This window comes from Psammomys obesus, unplaced genomic scaffold (assembly GCF_907164565.1).
Source record: "Psammomys obesus unplaced genomic scaffold, mPsaObe1.curated_primary_1811, whole genome shotgun sequence".
NCBI lineage: Eukaryota > Metazoa > Chordata > Mammalia > Rodentia > Muridae > Psammomys > Psammomys obesus.
This window is the reverse complement of record NW_026596040.1, coordinates 22,428,924-22,438,569: the sequence shown is the minus strand read 5'-3', so window position 1 is coordinate 22,438,569 and position 9,646 is coordinate 22,428,924. Positions and strand designations below refer to the sequence as shown.

Genomic DNA, 9,646 nt, shown 5'->3' with positions numbered 1-9,646 from the left:
ATCTCCAGACAGGTCCCTGTGCGGACATGGCATCCAGGTAGCCATCTAAATAACAAGTGGGTATTCACAGGGGCCTAGTAAGTAGCAAGATGCACTGTGCACTGGAGAGGCATTGAGCAGCAAAGCCAGCCTCTTCCCTTCAGAGGCTCATGATGTAGAGGTGTAAGACACGGGCAGCCGTGTCATACGAAACTCAAAACAGAGTGTGAACACTTTACTAGGAAGATCGAAGGATAACATACTGCACTTAAGGGGTCCTGGCAAGGTAGTGGGGAGATGTTGAATTTTTAACTGGACCGTGAACCTTGAATGTGCACGGTAGGAGAGAGAGTGCATGCAAACGGGAGGTGGGCTCACCAGGAGGACCTGGAATTGGCAGGTGGTTGGATGCAGCAGAGTTCCACTCACTGATCACTTAGGGAGCCTCTACAATGTCAGACTAAGGGCTTGCTTAGGATAGAAAAGCATTTGGGATTTCAATCCAGAGGGCCTTGAGTTCTGGTCTATCTGTTTTACAATAAAGTTGTGATTAAAAAGTGGGTTTATTGCTGGGTGTGGTGGTACATGCCTGTGATTTCAGCACTTGTGGGATGGAGGCCAGAGGATCAGAAGATCAAGGTCCTGGACGACTTAGTGAGTTTGAGACCAGCCTGTGTGAAGCCCATCTCAAAAAACAAAAGAATAAAAATTAAAAACCGAAAGCAAAGTGAAACACTCCCCCCCACAAAACCCCTAAAATGTGGATTTTCTTTAAGAGAGGCCACTATCTTCCTCGTGTACAGTTCCTGGGTGCCTATAGCCTACACATCTGTGTACTTAAAGAGGAGTCAGGACAGTGTCTCAATACCCTCTTTCCTGGGATCATAATTGTGGTTTGAGTGTGTAATGTCTCCTGTAGGCTTCTGTGCTTGGCCCTCAGCTGTGGTGGTGATTTGGAAGGCTGTATAACCTTTAGGAGGGGCAGCCTCACTAGAGGAAGCAGATCACTAGAGGTGGACCTTGTGTGGTCTTTTTTAAAATCTCTCTGTGTGTGTGTGTTATATTCCACATGTGTGTACATATTTTCAGAGACCAGAAGTGTCATCAAATCCCTGCACTTGGAGTTGTGAGTTGCCTAGTGTGGTTACTGGGAACTGAAATCAGGTCCTCTGGAAAAGCAGTGAACTCTCTTCACTGCCAAGTCATCTCTCCAGGGTCTGGGCCATGAGGTTTTATAGCCTGATCCCACTTCCTGTCTCCTCTGTGCCTTCTGACTGCAAACACAATATGACCAGCCAGCTCTTCTTTCTGCCATGCTTTGTCCACTGTGATGGTTTGTATCTCTTCATAAATTGTATGTCAAAATAAACCCTTGTGTTGGTTTCTGTGGTATGTATAATGAATTACTTTGTATATATTAATACAGGAAATCATTATGGCAGAAGTTTTCTTTACCTAGCTAGTTCCCCAATATAGACACAGAGAGAATATGATTTATTATTAAGCCGTGGGCACTATGTTCTGAAGATTCTGAGCTATTCAAATCCTACTACCCTTAAAACCCAAATAAAAGCCACTTGCCAATCAGATGACCCCTGGGTGGCTTTTGCTCCACCAGTCTGTTCTCATGGTGCACTTCCCTTGACCTCGTGCTCCTAGTCCATCCTGTCCAGTGGCTGAGCTCCTTCCTTCCTTTCATCCTTCTTCTTCTTCTTCCTATGGTCCCTCAGTGACCCCAAGCCTGGGAGCCTAAGCCCTGCCTACTTAGTCACAGGCTTCAACATCTTTATTAACCAAGCAGTGATAACTGAGGAACATTCCTTACAGCGTATGGATATAGGAGATGGTTCAACATTGATAACAATGCCTCTGGCAGGGCGGTAATCAGATCTCAGGCATTGAAATCAGCATCTGAAAATATAGCACACAAGACCCTCCTCCAACAGTGGTAGTTTGGATAAGAAATATTCCCCATAGGCTTTGGTATTTGAACCCAGCTGGGGTCAGTGTTTGGGAAGGTTATGGAGTCTTTAGAAGGCACAGGCTTGCTGGAGAAACTGCATCAGTGGGGGTGGGCTGTGAGGGTTTATAGCCTTGCCCCTGTTCTCGTTCCATCTCTGCTTCCTGTGTCTGCAATTGAGATGTGACCTTTCAGCTTCCTGCCCCTGCCACCGTACCTGCAGCTTGCTGCCATGCCTCCCTGCTGTGACAGACGTTTCTACTTCGGGAATACTAAGAAAAAAAACAACCCTTTTAAAGTTGATTTTAGTCATGGCATTTTATCATAGTAATGAAAAGTAACAAAACAGTTCCCTTTTCTGTTGCTGCAGTAAAACACAGTGACAAAAATAAATCTTTGGAAGAGATAGTTTATCTTAGTTCACAATTCCAGGTTGTACAGCCCATGAAAGTGGGAAAGTCACAGTGGCAGGAACTTGAAGCATTAGTCGGGTCTACAGTTATAAGCACAGAGTAAATGAATGCATGCTTGCTCTCACTTTTATCTTTTTAATACAGTCCAGAACCCAAACTTAGTGGTGTTGCCCAGTTTTAGGCTAGTCCATCCCACATCAACTAACATAATCAAGAGCATTTCTTGTGGATATCTCACACATTCACAGGCCAACCTGACCTAGACAGTTTTTCATCGAGGCTCTTACCTAGTGATTGTCTCAAGTTGACGATCAAAACTATCGTACCTTCCCTTCTATACATTGTTTATTAACAGCTATTTGATCACAAGAAGAAGAACAGTAACTAATATAGAAAATAGCACAGAAAATTAGTGCCAGGAGTGGGGTGTCGCTGTGATGAATCTCACTATATGGTGCTTAAGCTTTGGAATTGTTTTGCCAAAGGAATGGGGAAGAATTTGGAGCTGCGGGATAGAAAAGTTTAACAGCCCCATTCCAATGGAGGTCTTGAAGGTCAGACTGTGCAGAGAAATATGGACACTGGAGGCCTGACTCATGAGATTTCAGAGAGGAACAAGGATTGTAATAAGAACTGAGCTAGAGTTATCCCTGCTATATTCTGGGGAAATATATATATAAATATATATATATATATATATATATATTGCTACATTGTACCTGACTACTGAGAACTGGAATGAGATTGAATTAAAAAGTAAGAAATTGGCCTTTTCTATCCTGGCACCCCGGGTAGCCAATGTAAATTGCCAGGACAAGGCTCTGATGCATGCTTCAGCCCTGGACTACCACAACCCCTTGGGGTTCAGCTGCAAAGATGAAACAGAATTTAGAAACTATTGTTTGGCTTGAAAACCAAAAAAAAAAAAAAAAAAAAAAATCAGACACTAAAGGTGGACTAAGAAATAACTTGAGAAACATCCACTGGCTAAGTTCTTTGAAAAGTATCTTTGAATCTTTGAGATGGTCACTGTCCTTTCAGGATCGGCAAGAAGAGAAGAAGTTGATTGGCTGCTTAGTTTAGCTGTGAGACTTTAATATGGAGAGAATGCTGAAAAACACAAGAACTCAGCATCTGATAACACTGATAAGACAATTACAAGTACAAAGCCGTTGATCAACTTGGCCATAAATACTCTCGATTTTAAGGCTGTTGTAACAGGCTCTGGCTAACCTTTACATTCATGGTCAGGATGGTTACCTGGTGATGCTTAAGGCAATTTGCCTTTTGGTTCAGGAGCATCTAACACAGGATGCAGTTGCTAAAGCAAATTCAACAAAAGAGAGCTTACCTCTCACTTTAAACAAACACCTGCTTGGTTTTAGCGCAGGAGCTGCAATTCCTAATGAAGCTGCTCAGAATCTGCAGTTGCTGCATACAGAGCGATACAGACAAAACACGATGGATTCATAGGAGTCATTCAGACAATTATTGCTGAGTCAAAGACATACCACAGTCCAGGGAATAAGGAAACGTCAGAAGATAAGCATGTTGGGGTTTCTCAGTTGCTTAGAACAATGGGAACTGTGTGCACTGGCGTGCATATGTATTTGGAAATCACATGTCACATTTCCAAAGGAAATCCCAGAAAAATGACTGTGTTCTAGAGATTTACCAACACTGCTTTCTCTCTCTCTCTCTCTCTCTCTCTCTCTTAATAAAGTTTGGGAACATAGGTGGAGGGAGGGTAAGGAACTAATTTGTTTGGGAGAGGAAATTTCAAGATGTGATTATCATTGAGGCTGTGTCATTGTTACTGTTCATTGCTCTTATCCATGCCCACAGTAAAAACAAACAAACAGACAGGGCAGAAAGTAATGAAAAATGTGCAGTTTAGTAAGAAAATGAGAGAGTTTAAAGTTACGAATATGATTGGTTCAAATTCGAAAGCAATTCATACTTGTTGAAGAGGCTGGCAACATTAAGCAATCAACCTCTTGCTCTGCTGGTGCTTTGAGGGTAAGACTCTACCCCTCGGTGTCCATCTTGTGAAAATGCAAGTTTGTTTCCAAGGAGAGAATGGAACTGAAATTGTTGCTGAAGGGGTCCTTGATCAAAAACAACTGCTGAGGAAAGAATTTGGATTCTATCGCCAAGGGCATACAAAGGTCACCACAGTGTTGCTGAAGGGCCCAAGGGTACATCTTCACCCAACAGTCGAGCTTGACAGCATTGTCTACATGGCACTGTTGGTATGAAGGATGAAAAAGCAAGCGGCTCATGAAGGCATGCACCAGGGAGTGGTCAAAGCCAGGCAATGTGTGGTAGGTTGGAACTTCCACAAGAAAGTATGAAGCTATGAAGGTAAAACTCAAGTTGCAACTCCAGCATGTTGGAGATGCCAGGACTATGGAACATCAATTAAGGAAAGCTGTAGGCATGGAGTGTAGCCTCAGAGAAAGGCGGTGTGTATGTGTTGTAGAGGGCAGAGGTGGAGGGAAAGGGCTTATGTAGCCCTTTGGATCCCAGATGATGCTATCACAAGTCCTGGCTGCTGGACATGGAGCCAAGTGATTCAGTGTTGTTTCTGTAGGATCTGGTCTTGCTTTGGTCTGATCAGACTCTGGTTCTTCACTTTTAGAATGAATGATACTCCTACAATGTTGTATACTGAATGTATGTAACTTGCATTTTGATTTTACAGGGGCTCATAGTTAAGAGATTTCTTTGAATCTCAGAAGAGACTTTGGACTCTTGAACAGTGTTTGAACTTGGAATGAATGGATTCTGCATTACGAGATGGCCATGAACCTACAGAGGCTGAGAGTGGAATGCTGTGTTAACACACAAAATGCCCCTTGTAGGCAGAAGTTGGCAGATGGTGGCATTGGACTGGAAAGTTGTGAAAGCTTTAGGAAGTGGTGCCTTGGTGGATGAAATGGTTTACTGAGGGTGAGCCTGAGGTCTTATAGCACAGCTCTAAGTCCTGTTTATTCTTTGCTTCCCACTTGTGAACACAATCTGGCCAGTTGCCTAACTCCTGCCTCCTCCCATGCCTTCCCATCATGATGAGCTGTATCCTTTTATTAGTAATAATAATTGTGTGCAGTTGTGTGCATGGACAAGAGTGGAAGTGCCTTTGGAGGCCAGAGGCATCATGTGAGATGCCCGGGAGCTGGAGTAACAGGCGGATGAAAGTTTCCTCAAACTGAGTGATGGGAGCCGAATTTGAGCCCCCTTCAAGAGCAGCAAGCTCTTTTAACCACTGGGCCATCTCTCCAGCCCCTGTATGCCTCTTTTAAAAACTATTTTGTTTTCGGTTTTGGTTATGTGTCCGTGTGTCTGTGTGGGGCTGTGCATGTAAGGGCAGTGCCCTCAGAGGCCAGAGGCTTCAGATCCCCAAGAAGTTATAGATGTCTATGAGCTGCCCAGTGTGGGTGCTAGGAACCAAACTCAAGTCCTCTCTGCAGATGTGGTATGCGATCTTTACCAGCGAGCCGAGTCTCCAGTTCCCCTGAATGCCTTTTTAAAACGTGAGCCCAAATAAACCTTCCCTGCTTTAAGTTGCTTCTTGTCATGTTGGTCACAGCATCAAGGGAAGTAGCGTGAGGTTGACAGGATGGCTCACTAGGGCAAAGTACATGCTGTGGCAGTCAAATGACCTGGGTTTGATCCCCAGAATCCATATCAAGATGGAAGGAGAAACTGACTCCACAGAGTTGTTTGGACACCACACATCATACTCACCATAGCCCTCCTAATCCCAACAGTAATAATTAAAAAATAAAAAAATTTAAAAGTGACTAATATAATAATTCAGGTTCCATGGCAACAACAGAGGAAGAGAGGCAACCGCCCAGGAAATGTTGCATGGCTTCTTCATGGACCTTCCCTCCCCCACCTCTTCTCTCTGAAGGGACCCTGGGGAAGGGGATCACTGGTCTCTCAAGTATCTTTGATGCACTATGTTCAATGACCTTGGCCTGAATTGCTGAGGGTTATGTGAGTGTAGGTAGCTACTTAGTCAAAAATAGCTTTCCTGCTGACTCCAGCCCAGAGAACAGCATCCAAGCACAGGAAGCTAAGCCTTTGAGGAGCCATCCTTACCCGGCTCCTCTCTGCTGCACAATTGTTTCAGCATGCTAGAGGGACGCAGTGTGCCCTTCTGTTTGGCTGCAGAAAAAAATGGCTGTTTGCTGCAGCACAGAAACTGCAGGACCGTGAATATAGAAACACACAGAAAACATTAGAATGAATGTCAGCAAGTGGATGTAGCCAGGAGGAAGAGTGATGCTAGCACCATTGACTCTCCACAGCTAGTTGATCTCATTTATTCAGTTAACAAACAAGGAACAGATGCTATGTGACAAGGACTGTGCTGACACTGGAGAAACAGAAAAGAGGAAGGACTGTCCCCCACTCACCCCTCATTGGTAAGCCATCTTGTTCCCCACCCTAACGGGTACTTTCACAGTTCATGAGAAATGCCCTGCGCTGGGTACTTTATAAGACATGAGAGCCACAGAGTGAACAAGCCAGATGGTTTCTGTCCCCTTCCTTCTTGCAGTCTGGAGGGAACAATGGACAAATGCCAGACAGAACCCAACACTGCAGACAAACCATCTTGGCACTAAGAATCCCAAGGGAAACTGAGGGCCCTTGCAGGACTGAGAGGACCCCCCCCCCCCCCCCCGCTGATGGGGAATCTCGCTGCCCTGCTCAGACTTACTGTCCAGTAAAGGATTGTGTCAGGGCTCCCAGTATTTTCATCTGTAAGTAACTTGGGGTAAAGCTATCTGGGTCTGCTCAAGCCACAGGCACCTCCAAATGCTGAGCGGGGAGGGGGCTGCTCTGATATTTTTGGAGGAAAATTTGGAAACATTCATCAAAGCTTTGAGAGAATGCCTCTCCTTTGACCCAATAAGCTCGCTTCTGGGAATTTATCCAAAGGAAATAATTAGATAAGTGCACAGGGATATACATTAGAGGGAAACTCATTGCAGCCTTATTTCTGGTAGTTAAAAACTTGAAGTGATCAAGATAGTTAATAATCAGGGATTGTTGAAACTAATTGTAGTACATCCAGTAAACGACATGAAATGATTCTTTTTCCCTCTGTGCTAATACAGAAAGATGCCCATTATCAGCCAAGCAAGAAAATCTTGGTTTAAAACAATGTATGGAGCCTGGAGTAGAGAAACATATTTTCAACCCAGCACTTTAGAGTGGAGACAGGAGGATCACAAGTTCTAGGTCATCCTTTGCTACATAGCGAGTTTGAGGCCATCGTGGGACACATAAAGTTCTGTCTTAAAACCATCAAAAAAACAAACCAGCAACTCAGAATCCAGGAGAAAATGCACACAGCTGTGGTCACTTGGTCTTCAAGCAGCTACCTCCAAGGACATTGGATAGAGGAGGAAGGGTTTCTTCAACAAACAGTGCTAGGCTAACTGGATAGCAACAGCAAGAAAATAAAATAAGATCTTACCTCATATTGTGCACAAAACTGATTCAACATGGAGGCCAGACACTCTTAGGAGATGCCAGAAGAGAAAATCTTGATGTTGGGAAGTTTCTTAGACCTTCCCCCTCAAAAAAAAAAAAAGGTAAAATCAGACTTCATCAAAAATTTTAAAAAAAGTATATAAAGTGCATCTGTTTCAAGGAAACCCACAGAGTTGAAGAAAAGTTTTTGAAAATTGTATATTTGAATGTGTAGATCTGGAATATAGAAAACCTTTTTACAATTCAACAGGAAAATGTAAACAACCAAAAGGCTTGAATGAATATTTCTCCGAGGAAGATAAACAAATGGTCACCAATGGTATGAAAAGAGCCTGGCTGACACTGCCAACAGGGGAGCACAACTCAAAACCACAGAAGGTACCACTGTGCGCCCATAGCAAAGCCCATAGCAACGGCTGGCTAGGAGTCCTCTGCATTGCTGGTGGGAAGGCAAAGGGGTGAGCCGTGGAGATGACCAGTCTGTGGCTGCCTCAGTACACTCAGCACTCAACCCCGTAATCCTACCTCAACTGTAAACCCCTAGAATTGAAAATGGCAGCTGGTGGGGGCGGTGGAGGTGGTGGCGGCGGCGGCGGCAGCTGTGGTGCCCACCTTTAGTTCCAGCACTTGGGAGACAGAAGCAGGCGGCTCTCCAAGTTTGAGGCCAGCCTGGTCTACAGAGTGAGTTCCAGAGCAGCCAGGGCTACACAGAGAAACCCTGTCTTGAAAAAAACAATTAGTTAATTTAATTAACTTATTAAATTAAATCAATTAATTGAAAAGAAAATGGCATTCTAATAAAAACATGCCCACACGTGCTCAGACAAACTATCCTGAAGAGTTCAAAGGTGAAAATGACTCAAATGTACTTCTGCTGTTGAATGAAGCAATAAAACACACTGCCTCCATGCACTAGAATGTTATTTGACTCTAAAAAAGGAATGAAGGAGTGGTTCCAGCTGCAGCGTACATTGGCCTTAAATGCATGCGATGCTTGGTGTCATTCTTGTGAAATACCCAGCATGGTGATCCGTGGTGACAGATAGAGTGGTGGTTACCAGGGGCTGGGGACAGGAAGAACTTGGAATAGCATTAACAGTTTCCTCCTGGAGTTGACAAAACCACTCTAGAGTCTAGACCTAGGTAATGATGATGGTCGTGAGGTAATGCGAACATGCTGAGTTCACCACGTTGTACTCTTTCAAGTGGTTAAAATGGAAGGAAAAAATGTGGCCAGTCTAGAAAAAGTAACTGTCAGGACAGGTAATCAAATGTGGTTGCCTGTATGTGTAGGACTCGTTATTTTTTTGCCCTTTTCTTTCCTTCTTTCTTTTTTTCACAATCTGAATGGTTTACAGTAAGCATGTTTTGCATTCGTGAGCACATTGGGAGAGGAAACATAACAAATCATTTTTATTTTATAAAGTGAGAACAAGAGGTAAGGCGCTTCACATTTGTTGTGTAAGCCAGACACCCCGAGTTCAACCCTCAGACTCCACGGTAGAAGGAATGAATTCACTCCTAAAAGTGGTCTTTTGGCCTCCAAGACCATACCTGCTCACACATTAATAATAAATAAAATAATTAAAAAAATCAAGAACAAGTGCTGGAGAGATGACTTAATGGGTAAAATTCTCGCTGTGCAAGCAGGAGGACCCTAGTGGGATTCCCAGCACTCACACATGTTAACACCTGGCAGAACACTCATTCCATGCTGTGCTGAGAAAGCTGGGGGCTTGCTGGCCAGTCGCTCTACCAAAACAGTGAGTGTTGGGTGAGGAATCCT

The 9,646-nt window shown here is 43.9% G+C and overlaps 1 pseudogene; it reads left to right on the top strand.

Moving 5' to 3' along the window:
- The first annotated feature begins 3,176 nt into the window (after positions 1–3,176).
- Positions 3,177–4,019, top strand: LOC129688095 (RNA transcription, translation and transport factor protein-like; annotated as a pseudogene).
- Positions 4,020–9,646: the final 5,627 nt, after the last annotated feature.